The following is a 22,990-nucleotide window of genomic DNA, read 5'->3' as shown; positions in this document are numbered from 1 at the left end:
ATAATCCATCGATCAGCCATTTTACTGAATGGCACGCTAGGCCGAGAGTCATCCAGCCGAAGTCCATTTGGCCGAAACGGTTATTAGGCCGAATACGGTTTTGCCGAAAATTTCGTTCGACCGAACTGATCATTTGGCCGAAATGGTAATTTGGCAGAAAAGGGCGGTTGGACAAAAATGTCGATAGGCCAAAAAAGTCTTTTGTTTTGATTGAAATGTTTTTTTTTTATAGAAATGAACATTAGGCCGGAAGGGTAATTTGGTTCAACGGGTCAAACGGCCGAAAAATGTGTTTGACTGAACAGGTCATATGAGAAGCGAAGAAGTGAGAAATGAGAAATGGAAAGCGTGAACTTCACTCGTGAGATGTGAGTTATAAAAGATGAGAAGTGTGAAGCAATAAGTGGAAAATAACAAGTAAGATGTGGGACGTCTAATTCCGTCCTTTTCATTTCTTACTTGTTGTTTCTCACTTCCAGCTTGTCCTTATTTCTCACAATGAGAAGCGAGAAGCAATAAATGAGAAGTAGAAAGTGAGAAATCGGGAGTGAGAAGTGGCAAGTGAGACGTCTCACTTCTCATTTCTCCCTTCGCACTTCGCAAATAAGTTTAAGAATCGATTACGCGAACAAAAGTCTTCGACGGCAAACTCGAGCAGCACACATGTTGTACATAGATCACAGTAGCTTATGTGTGACACGATTTAGTCACAATTAGTTTGCTGTAACCAGAGTGTAAAATAATCGAATTTTTTTGGTGAAGACCACCTTTCTTCACTTGTCAGCTCACTTCCAGGCACATTCATTTTCGGCTCTGGACTGTCAATATTCAGTTGAATATTAGTCATTGAATATTTATGCACATTCTAAAAAACGATAAATTATCTGAAATCTGAACACGTTTTTATTGAGTAAAGTAATTTATCACTCAGAATTGAATCCGATTTGCATCCGCGAGGCCCTTTCAACGGTAAACATCAATATAAACAATGCTAATTTTGTTTTTTTCTGCACATAGTAAGCACACTCAGTGACAGTCGAATGAATGATTTGGTGCAGCAGTCGTTTGACTATGTCATTCTATGTCTTGAATAATCATGCGATGTTTGTCAAAATTCGGACTGAAATTGCTTCATGAAGATGAATATTTTATGCTCTGGCTGTAACCAGTTTCATTAGACTTGTGCTGCTTGGGAATATCAATACTTTTCACTATTGTTTGGCCAACCGACGTTCTCGACAAAACGAGATTTTCGATCGTATGACTCGACCGGCCAAATGACATTTTCGGCCATAAGACCTGTACTGACGTTTTTTCAGCCAAATTACTTGACCATATGAGGGGGCCATATGACATTTTCGGTCAAATTGCTCTTTCCACAAAACGACCATTTCGGTTAAACGTCATTTTCGGCCAAATTACTTTTTACTTCAAATGACCTGTTTGGCCAAACGACATCTGCGGTCAAATAACCAGCCCGGCCGAACGACATTTTCAGTACAGTTTCGGCCAAGTGGCTTTCGGTCGGATGGATTTTGGCCTAATGAGTTGTTCTGCCAAACAGTTCTCTTCTTTCGACCAAGCTGCCCTTCCTCAAGTTTAAGATTTAATGCAACAAGCTGACCCGGTGAACTTTTTCTCGCCAAAAATTGATTAATTTCTTGATACAATTTCATCGAAAAGATGGTGTTTTGATTTTCAAAGTATTCCAGTTTCATCAAAACATGTTTCCTCGCAAATAGAAGAAGTAAACGAATATTTATCAGCAGAAGCTGTATTCTTGAATGATGCGCGGTGGTTCAAAAACCAACTTTGTTTAATGTATATAGATATAAATTCCATGCAAATTGTACAAAAAACCATTTCATCAAAAAATTAGGTTTTGATTTTCAAAGTATTCCAGTATCCAATTGCCAGGAAATTATCAGAGAATTCGACCATGATGCCAATTCTGGGTCAGGTGCTGTCAAAAACGAATGCCCCCAATGTTTATGCAAACGTGGTCAATTATCATTGACCAGTATCAGAAGTCAGTTTTGATACAATTGGATCACCAGGATATGGTTCCGGATGTTCCGGGAACCTGATTCCCTCAGGAAAATGGATGAATTTCGATTAGCTCCGAAACCCATCTTGCAACTTATCAAACCTCAAGGTTTTTAAAGACAAGATCAAAAGATGACTTTTCGAGAGCTTTTGGGTACATTGGCCACGCTCGGAAGTGTTACCCGTAAGCTTTCTTTTGACATATCAAACTTCATTATTTAAAAAATTAAACCCAGCAGATGAGCTTTTGAAAGGCTTTGGATACATTGCCACGTTCGAAAATGTTCCTGGGAACCCGGATACCGTAGTATAGTGTAAAAATTTCTATATGCCGCAAAATCCATTCCATGATTTTGAAAGACCAACTCAATATGGAACATTTCCGAATATGATCAATATGTCCAAAACCTCTAAAAAATTATTTTCTTTCAAAATCATGCAGTTTGATATGTCGCAAGATAGGTTTCGAAGCTAATCGAAATTCGTCCACTTCCCTGAGGGAGCCAGGTTCCTTGGAACACTTCCGGAGTTAGCCAGTGTGTCTCAAAAATTCATCTATTGGGCGTGTCTTTCAAAATCGTGGATCAGAGCTAATCAAAGTACTGAGTACTTTTCGTTAACGCCAATTTTGGAAAACGGCGTATACGTCACTTTTTCAGATTTCGGGAGAATGTTTCCAAAATATTTCAAAAATTCATCAATAGAGCTGGTCTTTCAAAATCATGAAGTTTGAAAGATAGTCAGAGGTTATCGATATTTGTGGTTACCAGGTTTTTTGGAACACTTTCGGATTTGGCCCATGCGCCTAAAATCTCTCAAAAATTCATCTATTGATCTTGTCTTCTAAAATCATGAAGTTTGATATGTCGCAAGATGGGTTTCCGAGCTAGTTGAAATTTGTCCCCTTCCTTGAGGGAACCAGATTCCCAGGACATCCGGAACCATGTCCTGGTGATCCAATTGTATTAAAAATAACATATGATACTGTTTAGAAATGATTGACCGCGTTTGCATCAACATTCAGGGCACTTTCGCTCATTTGTCAATGGTTTTAAGAAAAATAACTCGTTTTTGACTGGCACCTGTTTTTTGGCACCTGACCGAGGCCAGGATCCCCCTAATAAATCCGGCCGGATTGGCACCATGGTCAAATCAAATAATGAACCAAAAATAGACACGATGGCGCTTCTTTCTTGAAAATGTCATAGCAATCGGATATAAAATGAGCCCCACGAGTTATTTCAATTTTGTTTTTTAGGTCCGAACGGAACGGGTTAAGGTAATTAAGCAGCAAATTCTACTCTTTGAGAACAATTTTAAGCTTACCTGAAAAAAGTTTGATTAAAAGGCTTAATGACCATTAGACGCTTTACATAACATTAAAATATTCAGAAGCGTAGCGTGTAGAGGAACCTCATACCTTAAGGATATGGATTTCATTAAACTCATCCAAGATTTTTATTACCCACTTTGGGGTGAGATGTCCATGGTCTTAACCACTATCCAATCTAAGGCCTCATCGCGCATCTTCTTTCGACAGCTCTTTCGTATGACAGTTTGCATGGTTTGCTCGTTTCGTGTCGAGGTACGCAATTCTGTACGCAATGGACACTTCTGTATCAAGAATGCAACTATCGCTGGAATGGACCTTTGGCTGGTTTGAAGAAACACTTGGACCTCGTTGGTTAAGTCCAGCTCTGAAGTTGGTTGATCGCTGTTCGGAATCGATATCGGACATAGTTGGATCAAGAAGATTCGAAAACGATTTGACTTGTTAAGTGATTAGAAGGAACAAAATCAGTGGTTTGAGTCAACAAAACCCATATTTGTAGTGAGTTAATCGATGTTCGAAAAATTAAACCCAGGATCAATCTGGTTTTGATTATAATTGTTGGTCAATTTTGGCGTAAAGTAATTTGCAATTAAACCCAGGTTATTTTTGTAGAAATATAAATTTACTCGCAAAAACTGAATCATTTCCATACAACGAATTCAATAGTAAATATCCTGACTGCTATTAAACATTACAATCATGGAAGTTCCTCAGGGGCCGTAATAGTGGCCAAATATAAAATTAATCCACGCAATATGAATATCAAACTTCGTCATTTTCACTCGTCACTTTCAAAAATCATACTTTGGGGTTGTCCTTACAACACGTGAACATGTTTTTATTATTTTTTTCTTGATAACATTCAACCCCAGCCAGCGTGGACAATTTCTCAAACAAGTTTCCAAAATTGCATTTTCAATGAGCGATCTTTGTTAAGGAATCATCGTGCGTACAGGTTAGTGGGATATAGATAGAAAACAACCACACAGACTTCATGTTCTGAGTTGTTCTTAATCCTGGGGCGTAAAAGTGTATCTGAGAAAACATTTGGCCACAACGAAACGAAATTAAACGCTTAATCAAATTGTCCAATCCCATTTGAATAAAGCACTGCCACTGCTTCCCATTATTGTCAACCTTGACAGAAATAATTAACCGTAAATCAACCCCTGGGTTGCTATCGCGCACTATTTTAATAAATCACTCAAATGACGTTACATTGGCATCAATCATGCTCCACGGAAACTCCGATGAGCAGAATAAGCAGAGCGACCAAGTTGAATGGTCCTTCACACACATCTCTTCGTGAAACGTGACTGAAACCAAATGTAAACCACACCCCCTAAAACAGACATTTTGTCATTAATTTCGATTTCCATTCTCGGTGAGCACGAAGGATTAGGATTTAATTTTAGCAAAATAATATTCCATTCCTTAGTTTTCGACAATACACCGGTAATTGTATATCCTTGATCAAAAATACGGATTATCAATTGAAAGATAGGAATTTTTCAATTATGTTGGCAGCCAAAAGGTGTTAGACAGCATTTCTAAGAATTTGGTTTTTAAAATTCGTCAATAAATTTATCATAAAATAAAATATGGAAGATAGAAGAAACAATGGAATGTATCGACCACAGTACCATAGTACATAAAAATAATCCTACATTTAATTAGGCTAGGAGAAACACGCATCCGATTCCGTTCGTCACAAACAGATCCCACCTAGAGCTCTTCCCTCACTTTTGACATCCACCCAAATCATTGGCTCTTCATTTCAGTGCAAAAAATGCTGCCACTCAAAACAATTCCAGTCCGAGCAGTTCGCCGAAAATCGTCCGTTCATGGAGTCCTATTTATAGTGACGGCATGTGTCCATCGAGTTGTCATTTTTCTGTAACTCAGATTTTACCGAACTGGGTTCGTCCATCCGTTGTTCAGTCGTGTGACAGTGCGACACAAAAGACCAAATGACATTGAAGCCAGTCTGGGGCGTCATGGGCGAGCAGTGTCTGTCATCGGTGTCGCCGTTAGTACGCTTGGGGTGCCCTCAATTCCTATCGCCATTTAAACTCGTCGTTCTAATCGATTCCATCTGCATGCTCCACTCATTTCCAGTCGTGATAGCGAGGGAAATGAGCTGGAATGTGACTGCCAGAGACACTGCGCCGGATAGTAGCGGGACACTTCGATTGGCTTGACCCAATTAGTTTTATGCAGTGCACCATAACCCAGGATCATCCGCAATCTGTTGCAATTACGCAATAGTCGAAGCGGAATTGAGATCGATTCCGACGGTTCTACGTCAGCGACCTTGGATGTACTGTGGAGGATTCCTTCCACAAGCGCCAATTTTCTGCTCAATTTTCCTCACCGAGGAAATTATTGGAAACCAGAGTTGGCGCTACTGTAGTGCGAAGTTACTTTTCTTCAATTGTATGAACTTATGTGAAATAACTTCTATGAAATGTTCCGCAAACTGTATAAAGCTTTTCAAAACAAACCTTTCTCATATAAAAGAACAGTAAGATATTTCAAGACTCAAAAGTGAATTAACTTCCCTGCTGGAACAAATATAATTTCGAAACTAATTATCCCTCCGTCCCGTGTCAGCTCCCGCAACCGCTATCAAACGGCAAACAATTGCATTCCGAAACCCATCGGAAGGGAATAAATTGGAAAAATGTGTCTGTCTGTAGGCACTTCTGTTCCCATCAGCAATGGATGGAAGCACGCAAATTGCTCCGAACGAGTCCTTGACAGTCCTACTGGGGAAGCTCTTACCGTTAAATACTATTTTCGTCATCGTTGCCCCGCCACCCTGCGCCACCCCACCGGCTGAAGTTTTCCGGATGATCTTTTTTGACCGAATCCAGTCACGAAAATGTCAGACAACACTCGGCTTCGAAGGTCGGTCTGTAGTACCCCGCACATACATACAAGAGGCACGGTGCCCTCCAAAAACAGTCAGTGGCTTTGAGTTGAAATACACTTCACGAATCCAATTAAAGTGTGGCGGGAGCTCAATGTCAACGGGCGCGTGATTCTGTCTCGTCAGGAACAATCTGACGATTTGGGCGCGAGAATAGGCACTTTATTCTCGACGATTTTTCCCACCACCACCACACGCGCTTTAAATAACACGACTGGGGCGTGGTAATGTGGGGAAGCGTGGGCGAAGATAGGATTCCATAGTGATTTGAATAATAAATGTTGGGGTGCGTTCATTCACATGAGAATAGTGAATGGCTTGTGTGGTTTTATTTGAGAAGGAATCGAGGAAGAAGTAGAATTCTTAGAAATATTCAAAAAAAGGGTGACTAAAGGAATGTATTATTTTTAGTCTGATTACTATGCTCAGTTTTGTTTTCCGACTTAAATTGATTTTCAACTAATATTTGGAAAATACCAACAAAGAAATCAGGCATGGAGCAATTACTAAATACAAAACTTTCAAAAATAATTGATAATAATTGAAATGTTTGAAAAAAAACTGCAATTGAAAGTGTCAAATTATAATTATAATGGAAAATTTATTTTCATTTTGCGAAAAATTGCACTTTGAAATTGAAAAATGCTATTTTTTTAAATTTTTTTCCAAAGAAGTTTTAATGGCTTATGAATATTTTCAATTCCTCCACGACATAGACAGTAGTAGTGATCAACTATATGCTTCTTGTATCGGTTACAGGAAAGCCATTTCAGGATTGTTGGATCAATTTTCATACTAACACAATGTTTGAAAAAAAATTATTTGCATGGGGGAACGGTTCGGCACTTCATCCCATAGCTCCTATTTCCATCCCATCAAAAACAAAGCAATGAAAAGGAATTTGGTTTGTTTCTTATTTTTGTGATTTTTTCACCAGTGAGCACGCGTGCTAGCAAAAAGAAGCGACGAGATTGGTGCTGTATTTCTTTGCTTCGCGATGAGATGAATATATGTTCAGTGAGATGAAAAACGGAACAGTTCCCCTACTAAAATGCATTCAAATGCAACTGATCCATAAATTATCTATTTCATCACTTCTTTTTAATCCACAACCTCATATCACTAAAATCTCCTCTATTGTTCAACTTCTATTCTGAACCACTTGCCAATATTAAGCACCCGATCCACCTGAACGCCACCTAAGGCTATAATCGAGTCAAATTTCCACATAAAGCTTTCTCCCAGTACGACACTAGGTTCAACCGTAATTTTCATCCAAATCCGATCATCCCCCGGTACATATCATCGCCATCCGGCTGTATCTTCGATTGGTATCGGTCTGTGAAATCCAGACGGTGAACTTTTATTCCCCCACCCCCGTTTCCAGGAACACCGAGAATCAGTTTCTTCATTGACACACTCCTACGCAATATACACTCCACATGTCTTCCCGCTTCGAACATTTTTCCTCGAACTTCACTCGCACCTAACGTGATTCATCATCGTCGTCGTCCGCCTCATCCTCATTGTCGCTGAAGGTACCTTCGCAGCTGGTTCAAGGACCTATTTCGCTGCTGCAGAGAGACTCCGGGATGCCAACCATGTACGTAGAGAAACTTTTCACTTTGCACAATGAATTATTAACTGCTCACTTGGTTGAGCCGGTTCCATCCCGTTCCTGATGGGAGCGTGCAACCGGTCTGTGTGGTATTCATTAGGGTGGAGCGCCAGGTCTGTAGCAGCAGCATCAGGCAGGCAGGAAGAAATGCAGAGAACCAAGGCCGGGTGGATGGAAAAAAAACTTTCGCACGAGGCACACGAAGTGAAAGTCTCCTGGCATCTTTATCTTTTGAGTTCGATTGGTATTTGTACAATACCCAATATTGATAATGCACATTGTTTTCTATGGCTCAAATCGGGAGTTGGATTGAGAAAGTAGTTCTTGCTAAATTTAAAATAAATTTGTCTAGTTTTTGGTACACTACATTTTACTAAAAACAACACCACCACTAGCAATATTATTATTGTTCCCTAAAGCATGTTTAATCGACACGCGTCACTACGTTTTTACACAAACTACCTAAGAATTATAAATTTTTAGATAATTTACATATTTAAAAAAAATAAACACTACATGTAGGGTAACGATGGTATTTTGGACATCTGAATATATTTTGGACTTTTGGCCATATTTTCTTCAATTTGTTTTATAAATTTGATAAGAAACGTGACTATGTAAGAGACTAAACAGACACATGATTCCTATTTATTTAGAGAACGCGAAGTAGAAAAACACGCAAAATACATCCAAATGTCAAAAATATATTCAGATTTTAAAAATACATCATTATGCTTACGGCAGTGACATGACGGCTGAATACCAGAGATGGCACTATTTTATCGCACCATTTTCCAAGGATTTAATTCTTTGTCCAAAATAATCAGGAAATACCTTTAGAATAATCAAAAATTCTATCCAAGAATAGAGATATAAGCAATTGAAGAAACAGGCTTGACTATATAAAAAATACTCACTCTACACTACACTCACGCAATAATGTTACTGTACAAGGAGCTGTAAAGTATGTTGCGAAAAAAGAAACATTTCTCAAAAGCATTTACGCAATTTGTACGTACTTTGGAAAGCAAATACATAGTTTGAGCGGCAAGTTAATATTTGACTGTTAGACCTGGTTTGCCTGGTTTGCCAAAGTCGCTGGTTAACCGAGTGGCTTTTGTGAAGATGCTTTAAGGCACATTTAAGGCACATTATAGTAATTTTAGTGGGGCATAAGGTCGCCCAAGTACACTCAACCGTTGAGTTGACTGTTAGATTTTCCAACAATTCTATATAAGAATTTACCAAAACCTGTATAAAAACTGGGCATATGCGAAAATGATAATCATAAATATTGAATAAAACAATTTTGAAAGCTTTTCTTACAATATTTAAGTTCACAATTTCGCAGATGTCCAGATCTTATACATGTTTTGGGTAGGATCTTATATACAATTGTTTAAAAAATCTAACAATTCCCATGTTAGTGCACGGATGTAATTTAAGGTAACTTTGTGCTTTCAATTGAACAGGACCACGTTTTTTGCTACTTTGGCACTATATAGTGAGTAAATTTATGTTATGGTAAAGTCATATTTGTAACCCGAATCAATATTCATCCTACTTCCAAAAAAGTGGGAATTCAAAATCCTACAAAACGGTAAAAATGTACCCTGGGTAATCTTTCTTTTGTATTTGTAAACTGTGATTATTCTCGAAAACATCCTGTGGGGTAGGTTGGCCGAATTTTGTGTGTGCTGTTTGGCCGAGATGAATATTGTGTAAATGCCAATCGACACAAATTTTGGCCGATTCATCACTGACAGCAGCACCGAAGGGAGAGAAAATGATAGCACACGTAGGTATACTCTGGCGAAGGAAAAGAAACTAATGACAGTTGAAAAAAAGTTCACTAAAAATGTTAAAAAAGACTAAAAGTGAAGCGTTGCCTAGAAAATATACAAAATTATAAGCACTACTTCCACCAAGGGCGCCAGCCTTTAGGGAGGGTCATAATCAAGAACCACCCTATGAGGAGAAAACAATTATATGAGATAAAGGGCCAAAAAATTAAGAAATCGGTTTAGTCCAGAGATCTATGGAAGAGATATTTTAAGTAGTCTAGAGCAAACAAAGTTTTAATATCTATTCTGGTTTCTCGGGGCCTTCCAAAATCGGTTACAAGGGCCAGTTTCAGTTTGATAATATAAATCCAAAAGTATCATCGTCAAATTGTTATTCGAATATATTGAAGTTTGGAAAAGAAAATACGATAAAAGCTTTTCTTAGTTTTCCACTAGAGGATAGCAAGCAGAGGACAGCGTCTGTGATTTATTCCACGCTCGAGAGGGTTCCTGCACTCTTGATACAAGTGGGTGATCGGATAGTTCCATTTTAGCCACTATCACCCAGGGAACAAAAATAAAGCATAGCCATTGAATATTATATTAACAGCGAATTTGACTACTTCATTGAGACCAATAAGAGTTGAAAAGCTTAACGAGGGTGCGTATTTGAGCTAATGATACCCATCTGACAATTTTGCCAAATAGAAACAGCAAAAAAGATCGAAGCGAAGGATTTCAACAACAAAATGTTTGTTTTGTAAAATTATTAGTTGGTATTAGAGGATTGAAAAAGAATGTTCTTAATGATTACGAATTTTTCTTAAAAATTATCAGTTGATTGTTGTTGAAGTTGAGTTGAACTTCACTGACCCAACTATTTCCAGAAAGTGCCTCCTTAATCCAAACAGATGTCGATTTCGATCATCAACCAACCCACAAAAGAGTTGGTTTTTCCTCGATTCGACTAGGCCAGGTTTGCAGCGTTGCAACATGCTCAGAAGCCTCCTTTCAAGAGGCTCGGAAGGCTCCTTAAAAGAGACTCGAAAGCCTCCTTTCAAGAGGCTCGGAAGCCTCCTTTCAAGAGGCTCGGAAGCCTCCATTCAAGAGGCTCGGAAGCCTCCTTTCAAGAGGCTCGGAAGCCTCCTTTCAAGAGGCTCGGAAGCCTCCTTTCAAGAGGCTCGGAAGCCTCCTTCCAAGCGGCTCGGAAGCCTCCTTTCAAGAGGCTCGGAAGCCTCCTTTCAAGAGGCCCGGAAGCCTCCTTTCAAGAGGCCCGGAAGCCTCCTTTCAAGGGCCTCGGGGGCCTCCTTTCAAGAGTCTGGGGAGCCCCCTTTCAAGAGGCATGGAAGCCTCGATTCAAGAGGCTTGGAAGCCTCCTTTCCAGAGGCCTGGAAGCCTCCTTTCAAGAGGCTCAGAGCCTCCTTTCAAGAGGCTGGAAGCCTCCTTCAAGAGGCCTGGAAGCCTCCTTTCAAGAGGCTCGGAAGCCTCCTTTCAAGAGGCTCAAGCCTCCTTTCAAGAGGCTCGGAAGCCTCCTTCAAGAGGCTCAGAAGCCTCCTTTCAAGAGGCTCAGAAGCCTCCTTTCAAGAGGCCTGGAAGCCTCCTTCAAGAGGCTCAGGAAGCCTCCTTTCAAGAGGCTCAAGCCTCCTTTCAAGAGGCTCAGAAGCCTCCCTTTCAAGAGGCTCGGAAGCCTCCTTTCAAGAGGCTCAGAGCCTCCTTTCAAGAGGCCTGGAAGCCTCCTTTCAAGAGGCCTGGAAGCCTCCTTTCAAGAGGCCTGGAAGCCTCCTTTCAAGAGGCTCAAGCCTCCTTTCAAGAGGCTCAGGAAGCCTCCTTTCAAGAGGCTCGGAAGCCTCCTTTCAAGAGCCTCAGAGCCTCCTTTCAAGAGGCTCAGAAGCCTCCTTTCAAGAGGCCTGGAAGCCTCCTTTCAAGAGGCTCAAGCCTCCTTCAAGAGGCTCAAGCCTCCTTCAAGAGGCCCGGAAGCCTCCTTTCAAGAGGCCCGGAAGCCTCCTTTCAAGAGGCCCGGAAGCCTCCTTTCAAGAGGCCCGGAAGCCTCCTTTCAAGAGGCCCGGAAGCCTCCTTTCAAGAAGCTTCAAGAGGCTTCAAGAGGCTCGGAAGCCTCCTTTCAAGAGGCCTGGAAGCCTCCTTTCAAGAGGCTCGGAAGCCTCCTTTCAAGAGGCCCGGAAGCCTCCTTTCAAGAGGCCCGGAAGCCTCCTTTCAAGAGGCCCGGAAGCCTCCTTTCAAGCGGCTCGGAAGCCTCCTTCCAAGAGGCCAGGAAGTCTCCTTTCAAGAGGCTCGGAAGCATCCTTTCAAGAGGCTCGGAAGCCTCCTTTCAAGATGCTCGGAAGTCTTTTCAAGAGGCTCGGAAGCCTCCTTTCAAGAGGCCCGGAAGCCTCCTTTCAAGATGCTCAGAAGCCTCCTTCAAGAGGCTCAGAAGCCTCCTTCAAGAGGCTCAGAAGCCTCCTTTCAAGAGGCTCGGAAGCCTCCTTTCAAGAGGCCCGGAAGCCTCCTTTCAAGATGCTCGAAGCCTCCTTTCAAGAGGCTCAGAAGCCTCCTTTCAAGAGGCTCAGGAAGCCTCCTTTCAAGAGGCCCGGAAGCCTCCTTTCAAGAGGCTCAGAAGCCTCCTTTCAAGAGGCTCCAGCCTCCTTTCAAGAGGCTCAGAAGCCTCCTTTCAAGAGGCCTGGAAGCCTCCTTCAAGAGGCCTGGAAGCCTCCTTTCAAGAGGCTCGGAAGCCTCCTTTCAAGAGGCTCGGAAGCCTCCTTTCAAGAGGCCTGGAAGCCTCCTTCAAGAGGCCTGGAAGCCTCCTTTCAAGAGGCTCGGAAGCCTCCTTCAAGAGGCCCGGAAGCCTCCTTTCAAGAGGCCTGGAAGCCTCCTTCAAGAGGCTCAGAGCCTCCTTTCAAGAGGCCTGGAAGCCTCCTTTCAGGAGGCCCCGAAGCCTCCTTTCAAGAGGCCCGGAAGCCTCCTTTCAAGAGGCTCGGAAGCTCCTTTCAAGAGGCTCAGGCCTCCTTTCAAGAGGCCTGGAAGCCTCCTTCAAGAGGCTCGGAAGCCTCCTTCAAGAGGCTCGGAAGCCTCCTTTCAAGAGGCCCGGAAGCCTCCTTTCAAGAGGCTCGAAAGCCTCCTTTCAAGCGGCCCGGAAGCCTCCTTCAAGCGGCTCGGAAGCCGCCTTTCAAGAGGCTCGGAAGCCTCCTTTCAAGAGGCTCAGAAGCCTCCTTTCAAGAGGCTCGGAAGCCTCCTTCAAGAGGCCTGGAAGCCTCCTTCAAGAGGCCTGGAAGCCTCCTTTCAAGAGGCCTGGAAGCCTCCTTTCAAGAGGCCTCGGAAGCCTCCTTTCAAGAGGCCTGGAAGCCTCCTTTCAAGAGGCTCGAAGCCTCCTTCAAGAGGCCTGGAAGCTTCCTTTCAAGAGGCTGGAAGCCTCCTTTCAAGAGGCCTGGAAGCCTCCTTTCGAGAGGCTCGGAAGCCTTCTTTCAAGAGGCTCGGAAGCCTCCTTCAAGAGGCCTGGAAGCCTCCTTTCAAGAGGCTTGGAAGCCTCCTTTCAAGAGGCTCGGAAGCCTCCTTTCAAGAGGCTCGGAAGCCTCCTTTCAAGAGGCTCGGAAGCCTCCTTTCAAGAGGCTCGGAAGCCTCCTTTCAAGAGGCTCGGAAGCCTCCTTCAAGAGGCTCGGAAGCCTCCTTTCAAGAGGCTCGGAAGCCTCCTTTCAAGAGGCTCGGAAGCCTCCTTTCAAGAGGCTCGGAAGCCTCCTTTCAAGAGGCCCGTATGCCTCCTTTCAAGAGGCCCGGAAGCCTCCTTTCAAGAGACTCGGAAGCTTCTTACAAGAGGCTCGGAAGCGATTTCAAATTCTTATCAAAAGAATCTCAGATTCCCGTGAAAAAAATTAAAATTTCTGTCAAAGGAATTCATGATACCAAAGAGAATCTTAGATTTTCATCAAAGAGAGTCAGAGATTCCCGTCTGAAGTATTCGTCAAAAGATATAGTGAGGCATCGAAATCCGTACAGAACCAAGATATATCAGATATATCATATCATGAGATATCAAAAAATTCAAGGGGCTTTGAGGGAATTAATTTATAAACCATTTATCTTTTCTTGATCTTATACTTGACACTAAGCTTTCTGGCCAATGAAATAGAAAATTAGGCCCTGAAATTAAAATAACACATCCAAAAAACAAACCGTCATCTAACAAACGCTTTGACTTTGCAGGTGCCATTTGTTCGCCTGTTACACATTCTTTTGACGAGAATATGCGCCTCCCCTTTGGCAATCTAATATTCTTTCTGATGGGCAATCTACGGTGTTTTTTTAAGGGAATCTGAGATTCCTTTTCACAAAAATCGTTAAAGAAACTTGAGATTCATTTAAAAGGGAATCTCAGAATCTCACCACAATGAATCTCAAATTCTCGCGATCGGAAATTTTAGGTTCTCACCCTAAGGATTCTCAAATTACATTTGAGAGGTACTTCAGATTTTCGTGAGAGGAAATCTCAAGTTCCCTTCAAAGATACCACAGATTCCCGTCAAAGAGAATATCAGATTCAGCCAGCCTAGGGCTGAAAGTCTGCTTAATAAAGATAATAAAAAAAAGATTTCTATCGTAAGGAATCTCAGATTTCCATCAATGTTTCATCAATATCAACTTAAATTTCGTTCAAAGGAAATATCAAACTTTGCAAGGAACCTAAGTTAAACGTTAAAGGGATTATGAATGAGATTCCTACTAAAGAAAATCTAAGATTCCCATTAAAAGTAATTTCAGATTTTCGTCAAATGAATTTTTGATTGCATGAGATTTGCCAGAAAACCATTTGCCAGAATCAACTTGCCAGAAACCCATTTGCTAGAAAGGACCATATGGCAGATAGCCATTCCCCAGAAATAGTTAAACTGGAAATTACGATTATTCCACCAATAATGAAGAATAAAAAAGAATTATATAAAGAAGTTAATTTTGCATAACGGAGAGTTGATTTTCATAAAAGGGATTTTTTAACATATTAGACAATTTTCAGAAAGATGGATACTTTAAAAAAAAAAAAAATCATGTATGAGGATTAAGGAATCGACTGTTTTGAGGTTATGTGGGCAGTTCTCGGCTTTCACTCTTAATAGAATCATAAACGGATATCCGTTCCAAACCACGGTCACATTTATGTTGCCTATCTAAAAGGATAATAACACGCGATTCTATGATTGGTCAATAGCACTTTAAGTCATACTAGACCGCTATTTGCTTTCATTGGAGAAGTTATAGTCTAGGCAAAATGTCCACTTCTAAAGAAGGAATCATATCCGCAATTGCTATATTCAAACACGGGAACGGGCAAACACCTGCTTCTAGAGAAGGAATAACATCTACTCTTGCCTTAATCGGAGCAATCGCCTTCTTTAAAAAAAATGGATCATATACACCATTGCTTCATATCTGGCAAACACCTTTATTTACAGAACAGATCACATCCACCATTGCCTTCATCACGACAAGCGCCTACTTTTAATGAAGGAATTACATACACCATTGCCTTAATCCGGGCAAGTGCCTTATTTGGTAGAAGGGATCATTTCCACCATTGCTTTAATCCTGGCAAACGTCTATTTTTAAAGAAGGGATCACACCAACCATTACTTTTTCACTGACAAATGTTTATTTTTTAAGAAGAGTTCACATACACCATTGCCTCAATCCGAACAAGCGACTCCTTTTAATGAATGAATTACATCCACCGCATAGCGTTAATCCGGGCAAGTGCCGATTTTCAAAGAAGAGTTCACATGCACCATTGCCTTAATCCGGACAAGCGCCTTCTTTTGCAGAAGGGATCATATCCACAATTGCCTTAATCCGGGCAAACACCTATTTGAAAGAAAGGATCACATCTGCCATTGCCTTTTCCCGGGCAAACGGCTATACCCGGCTTATGTATGCTGTCTTCGAAAGAATTACGTCTTTTCAATTCTATTATCGTCTGGTGCGGTGTTATATTCCTCACTAGAAAACAACAAAAAAATATGGAAAATTTCCCTAGCTTAATGACCACCATAATCACTCCCCCCCCATCTTTTTTGACGCTGTTCACAGTTATGTCAAAAGATCATGGCGTTATGAATTATAAGGCATACTTGGTCAAACGCGTGCATGGCAAATAGGAGATAACCAATTCTGGGGAATGGTCCATTCCGGCAAATTGAATCCGGCGAAAAGCCTTCTGGCAAACGACTTTCTGGCAAATGTCATTCAACCGAATTTTCGGGTTCCCGTCAAAGGAATTACCAGATTCCCGCTAAAGGGAATCTCAGATTTACGTCAAAGAAAATATATATCAGGTATATCAGATTCCCGTTCAAATTTCCGTTGAAAGAAATTTCAGATTCCCGTTAAAGGAAGTCTCATGTTCCCCTCATAGAGAATGTATGATTCTCGTTAAAAAATCCTTAGATTTCCGTTAAAGTGAATGTCAGATTCCCTTCAAAAGAAATCCCATATTCTCGTCAAAGGAAACTTCCGATTCCCATCAAAAGAAATCTCAGATTTCCATCAAATGGAATATTAGATTCCCGTTAACGGGTATCTTATATTCTCGTCAAAGAAAGTCTTAGATTCCCTTCAAAGGGAAAATCAGATTCTCGTCACAGGAAATCACGGTTTCCCGTCAAAAGTAATATGAGATTCCCGTTAAAGGGAATATCAGATTTCCACTAAACGGAATCTCAGATTCCCGTTTTCGTCAAAGGATACCTCAGATTCCCGTCAAAGGAAATCTCAGATTTCTATAAAAAAAATACTCCTGTAATATGTAATATTCTGATAAAAGAAATATCAGATTCTTGTCAAAGGGAATCTCGTATTCCCGTATAAGGAAAAATCAGATTCTCGTCAAAAGAAGCCTCAGATTCTCGTCAAAGGAAATCTGAATGGCCCGTCAAAGGGAATATTAGTTTCCCGTTGAAGGGAATCTCAGATTCCCGTCAATGGAAATATCAGATCATCGTCAAAGAAAATCTCAGAGTCTCATAAAAAGGAATATCACATTCCCGTGGAAGGGTATTTCAAATTCTCAGGTAATCCCAGATACTCGCCAAAGGAAATCTCAGATTCCTGTCAAAGGAAATCCCATATTCCCATCATAGAAAAAAAAACCCCGTTAACGAAAATCTCATATTATAGCCAAAGAAAATCTCAGATTCTCGTAAAATGAAACTTCAGTTACCCATCAAAGGAAACTTTAGATACCCGTTAAAGGAAATCTCAGATTTCGTTAACCTTCCGGGACTCGCATGGTCCTGGATCACTAACGCAGTTTCACCGCTTTTGTGATCGACAAGCGTGCTTTTTTCAAAGGTGTTGTATTTTTTATATCGGTACGAGTTCAGTCTTACATTTTTGCAAAATGGAATATCAGATTTCCGTAAAAGGAAACCTGAGAATCCCGTCTAACGAAATCTTGAATTCACTAAAGAAAATCTCAGATTGTTGTCAAAGAAAATCTCAGATTAACGTCAAAGGGAATATCAGATTCTCGTCAAAGGAAATCTCAGATTCTTGTCAAAGGAATTCTCAAATACCCGTTAAAAGGAATATCAGATTCTTAATAGAGAAAATATCGATTTCTCGTCAAAGGAAACCTCAGATTCCCGTCAAAGGTTATATGAGATTCCCGTTGAAGGAAATCTCAGATCTTCGTCAAATGGATTCTCGGATTCCCGACGTAAATAGTTTCCAATATTTACCCGAGAGGATCTTAGAATTAAGCAAAACTCAATTTCAGAAAACAGCCAAAGAGAATATCGGATTCCTTTGAAAAGAATATTGGATTCTCGTCGAAGGGAATCTCGGTTTTCTGTGAAATAGAATCTCGGACTTTCGTCAAAGGTCATTTTTGATAACCGCCAATTCGATCTTGGACTTCTGTCAAACGGAATCTTTTATTACCTCCAAAGTGAATTTTAAAAGGAATGTAGGATCCTCACCAAAAGAAAACTCAGGCACCCATCGAAAAGATTCCGGCATACGATTTTTCATTTGATTGTAGATCTGAAGAGCTAAACTTGATAACGTATTGAAAGGATTTGCTGTATTCAAATTGGAATAACAAATCTTGTCAAGTTGGGAAGAGTTTTGTAAGCCTTTGTTCCATAGGTTTTTTGACATACATTTTAGAACGTTTTGTGAATTCCTGAATGTGCCAAAAAAAACACATGAACATTTTTATTTTTTCGACTGAGCAGATTGACCTGAGATAGGTGTGAAAGATCTGATAACCTGTTTGTAGATCTGATAACCTGAACTTAAGAACGGCCTACGGTGTATTTTAAATGCAGAAAGATTGGTATCACTGGAATTTATTGGAAAGAGCTTTTAAAAAAATACTATTTGACCACAACTTCTGAATGTTTCGCAAGTACTAGAATATCACGATGAGGCATTTTTAAGGTACACCGGGGCAGGTTGAAATGCGGGGTAAGTTGAAACGGAAGCTGTAATTCAGAAAAGAAATGACCAAATGTTCTGATATTTTTTTCAACAAACTACTCGCCTAAACGCATCTTCTGACTGCCATTCCCGAAAGATTGCAGCTTTCAAAAGCAATCCCTGCCATTGTTTATTTTTCGCCCTTTGCAAAATCCAAACCAACTATTTGACGTGCCAATGAAACAGGTCTCAAAACGATGTTTGGAAGAGTTTTTTCATCAAATTTTCACGGGAGGTAATCGTTCAATGTTGAATGAGCATAATGATTATGAAAAATCGATGAAAGACTCGTTTTAATTTTTGTATTTTGGTTGTTTGATATTGCTCTGCATGTTCAACTTATCGGGGCAAATAGAAATGCGTGGTGCGGGGCAAGTTGAAACAACGATTCAAAACGTCACCCTCGCCATTAAAAGTATTTTTTTTCTAAAATTCAACATGGTCGAAAAACATAAATTTGTAAAAACATGCAAACTTCTGAACATAAATTTAATTAATTTTCGCCCATTCTGTCATGAATGCAACCTTCCTACAATCTCCACTAGAATGAAAAGGGGTCATGTTTAAATTGCAGTTTTGAGATTCTTAATCTATTGAGCACTGACTCTCAGAAAATAAACCATAGAGTATGTAAACATTTCGTTAACTCCACCTTTCACTTCCGCAGCTGCCTATTTCTCCAATCGAAGAGTTTATGAGAGATATGATGGCTGGAGTTAATGTGCATTTATGATTATTAATCGAATTAATCAACTGCGCAATATACAAGTGAACCAAATAATGAAGCATCCTGAACAGTAATCCGAATGGTCACCAGTAGGAGAAAATCAATTTGATAAATTTTCAGCGTAGTCGTTCTCCAGAATTTGGTCTCTGAAAATACGCTTGTTGCTTTGTTGTACACTGCCCTTATTCACATTAGAGTCTCATGTCATTTTCGCCGACTTGAGTAATATGCCGTTGAATTTATCAAACTTTTTTTACATGGAGAAATACAAAAAAAAAATCTAATAAATTGAATAAAAAATCTGTCCTTGCGTCAAACTTTGTCCCACCAAATAACAATAGCTGGATCCGTCAGTGATTACATATCTGGTCAAGAATCTAAGTATATTTTGAGAAAAGTACTGATGGAGGATATGAACATTTTGGAAACTATTACGGCCTTACTAAATATCAGAACGTTTCGCAAATTTCATAATGTCACTTAACATCTCCACATATGTCTTTTTATATCTTTGGGCTGAGCAGAATGACCTCAGCTTAGTTTAGGACACGCATTACGCTACTACATGATTGTAGATCTGACGAACCAAACTCAAACACGTTTTTGATGGCCTACGGTGTGTTGGAATGCAGCAAGATTGATATCACATATTTTCACAGGCATCTAAGGATATGTTGGGAAGATTTTTGAAAAATGTCATAAACATTATGAAGGCCGTTACTGCGTAGGCCTTACAACCTCAAAACCAGAACTTTTCGTGAATTCTACAGTACCAATGTAGAGCAATCCAAATATCACCAAACAATCAACCGATATTCTTGAACAGAGTAGGACGACCTTAGCTTGGTGTGAAACACAAATTATGCTTTTTCATGCTTGACCTGATGTCCTGAACTCAGGAACGTTTTGGATGGCCTAGCATGCACTTAAATGTACAATAATAGGCTTTGCACATCTTGACAGGCATCAAAGGGTCTGTTCAGAAGAACTTTAATTGATGCCGAGGACATTTTGGAGGCCATACTGCATATGCCTTACGAGCTGAACTTCAGAATATATCGCGAATACTAGAATATCACTATGGAACACGCCGAGAAATATCACATGAATTATTCGATATTTGTGAATAGCGCAGGATATACTCAGCATATTTTGCTGTGCGTATTACACTTCTCTTATATGTTAGAATTCTAGACCTGAATTTGTGAATGTTTTGGATGCATTGGTATGGTCACCATTTTTCTTTCCTGTCTGGCACTATTTGGTATATCACGTGACAAGATTTGCCGAAATATCGCCATACCATGACTTTCAATATCGGTAATAACAGTAACACTATAACAGGAAAATGTTCAAATTGATTTCTACTTTATATATTTCATTAGGATAAGATTAATAATTTATAAATAATTTCTCTTGAACTCTCTTTAATTGAATGATATCTCACGAAGAGGACGGATTTCGGTGCTGTACGGATTTCGGTCCCCAACGGTATTGGATTTTTGATTGATTCCAAAATTTGAGCAGTTATCGGCGGTGAAAACACGCCTACTGAAAATTTTTTAATATTCATAATGAACCAATTACTTATAACCAGGGATCACTTCACAAACACCTAATTTTCTCACCACTGGTTTACGCAATGTCTGGCCAAAATTAACGTTGACCCTCAAGCGTCTGATAACTGCTAATTGATCACAATAATCATAGTTTCCAAATTCTCATGAAAAATCTCAACCGAAAATAATGTTTGATGATGACTGAACTTTTGTATCATATAATTGTGGACAATTTCCCCAAAGACGCTCAAAAATTCATTTGGATAGAGCAGCTATTATCTATGTATATAAAAATGAAATGGTCTGTGTTCGTATCCGCATAACTCGAAAACGGCTGGATGAATTTTCTTTATTCCTTCAGCAAATATGTTCGTTATCGTTTCCGACGGGTTTATATGATATTTCCTCATGCAAAAATCATGAGTAGGGTTGAGGAAATCATGAAAACCTAAAATTAAGAATCGTATGGAAATTTCGCATGGGTAGTTCACAATGCGCATTACTATGCAGGACAACGTCTGCCGGGTCGACTAGTAATTTTTATAAATTGCAACAATCAAACCAATTTTGAATTAAATAATACTACGTCAAAATATAAAAATATTCAAGTATTTAAAGTGCATTTAACAGCCAATGCTGAAAAAACAAGAACACATTTATTATCTTTTTCTTTACACCTCAAAGCTTCGTAAATAAATTTAATTATTTTACGGGAGATTTTAAAGTTTAACCGAAAAAATAATAAAAACTTCCTGGACAATTATTGTTTTTTTTTATTGTTAATAAATATTTATGAAAACCGTCTGATGATCCGGCCCAATTTATTAATAATTAACTATTTTCCAATGTACGAGCAGAGAGACCATAGTTTGAAACGTTTTCAATTTATTCAGTTCACATAGATTTAGAAAAGATGATTCAAAGAAAATAATAAATTCTGTTATAAAAAACATACCCCAGAATTACTGAAGTTGTCTCTTGAAGACGCTTACTTCAATCATTAAAAGGATTGGAATTCTTTTTCTAGGAAGTTTTCCAAAAAAGAACTTCCAATTGAGTCCATTTCTAATTAAGTCCAATTTATTAGTAGAATACAGAAACTCCTTGCATGAATGTTTCAAATTGAAGCCTCATCAAAGCAGATCTTTTGGAAATCCAAACACATTCCTTCCACTTTTTGTTGCTGTTCTCTGGTTCTCTGCATTCAATCCAGCACATCCAAGAGCATGGCTAACTAACCACAAACTAATTGAAGCTGATGTAGCACACAGCAGCATCGTTTCTTAACCGTTTCTTCTTTGCCCCAATGACGATATTCGTTCTTCTATGCGCCACGCAAAATTGCATTTCTTCAGACACCTGACCGGAACGAGCGCCATATCCTTTCGTTTCTTTTCCACTGAATCTATGCAGTACGCCACTACTAATAACTTTTTTTTCTTCTTCTTCCACTACTTCGGCCAAGGTGCACTTTTCTTCCGTACCTCACACCGGATCACATTCCAGCTCCCAGCACGCTGAAGTTGAGGTTGGTCGTGGCAAAAGCCACCAACACTCCCATGCACAAGCACCCACACACACCTGAATCTGTGCCTTCCAACACTACTCCTGCAGTGGCCACTTCATCCCACTCAGTAGCAGCTTTTCACACGCGGTCGAAGAAAGAAAAACACCCCAACCAGAGTAGTAAGTAGTAGTATCAGGGCCAGTTGGAATCAAACAGAACCTGGGAGAAAGAAAAAAACATAACACACCTTCCCGAAGGGGACACACACCGTCACTCGTCTCAAAGCGCACCACCAGTGATGAGTGCAGGCACTCCACCAGTTTGTTGCAACTGGCAGCAGAACGGATCTGCAGCAAACGACACGGTTCTCTACCACGGGATCTGGGAAAACTTCTCGCTCCAACGGCGGGCTTGGATCAACTGATTCGACATCCAGTCGGTGACGACGCGATTCGACTGTGGAGTCCGGTTCGGCGGGACCCCACCGAAGGATCATGGTTCGCATCCCTTCAGAAGTTTTCCCGCCGAGCTTACCACCCTACGGTTCCGTGGCGTGCGAGAGCCGATGCTCAAAGAGAGAGAGAGAGAGCGGAGGAATCTCAGTGGCCTTCGCACGTGCACGAATACGATTCAGGAGAAGCGAACGATGAAAACAAACCGAGTTCGACAGTTTTTAGAGCTTTTCACAACGCGCGTTGGGGTTTTCCTCTGGTGAAGCTTTCGGTTTGTTGTGAATCAAGTGGAAATGTTTTGACTTGTGCCACGTGGAGTGTGGATGTTGGAGAGAGTGAAACAGCTGATAAGGTAAACGAACAGCTAAAACGTTTGCTGCGGTGTACTAAACTAAAATAAAACCGAATGTGGTGGATGCACTGTTATTGCCAAATGTTTAATTCGAAGAAAAAATGAGAAAATTTTATTGAAATGCGAAGCCTAATGCTGTTCTCGTAATTGAAATGCATTCTTGATCTGAATCGAATACACTTCAAAATGAATGTTTATGTAAGTAAACAATTAAAAAAGTCAG

General features: G+C 40.3%; 1 protein-coding gene across 1 annotated transcript in view; it reads right to left on the bottom strand.

Moving 5' to 3' along the window:
* LOC134204983 (uncharacterized) overlaps nucleotides 1–22,366 on the bottom strand; it is a 712,198-nt gene extending 689,832 nt beyond the window's left edge. Inside the window, exon 1 of the mRNA XM_062679833.1 lies at nucleotides 22,211–22,366. The gene's annotated coding sequence lies outside the window, so the exon portion shown is untranslated. The remainder of the gene's footprint in view (nucleotides 1–22,210) is intronic.
* Nucleotides 22,367–22,990: the final 624 nt, after the last annotated feature.

This window comes from Armigeres subalbatus, chromosome 1, assembly GCF_024139115.2.
Source record: "Armigeres subalbatus isolate Guangzhou_Male chromosome 1, GZ_Asu_2, whole genome shotgun sequence".
NCBI classification, from domain to species: domain Eukaryota; kingdom Metazoa; phylum Arthropoda; class Insecta; order Diptera; family Culicidae; genus Armigeres; species Armigeres subalbatus.
The sequence above is the reverse complement of the archived record's forward strand: the minus strand, read 5'-3'. Positions and strand labels throughout refer to the sequence as shown.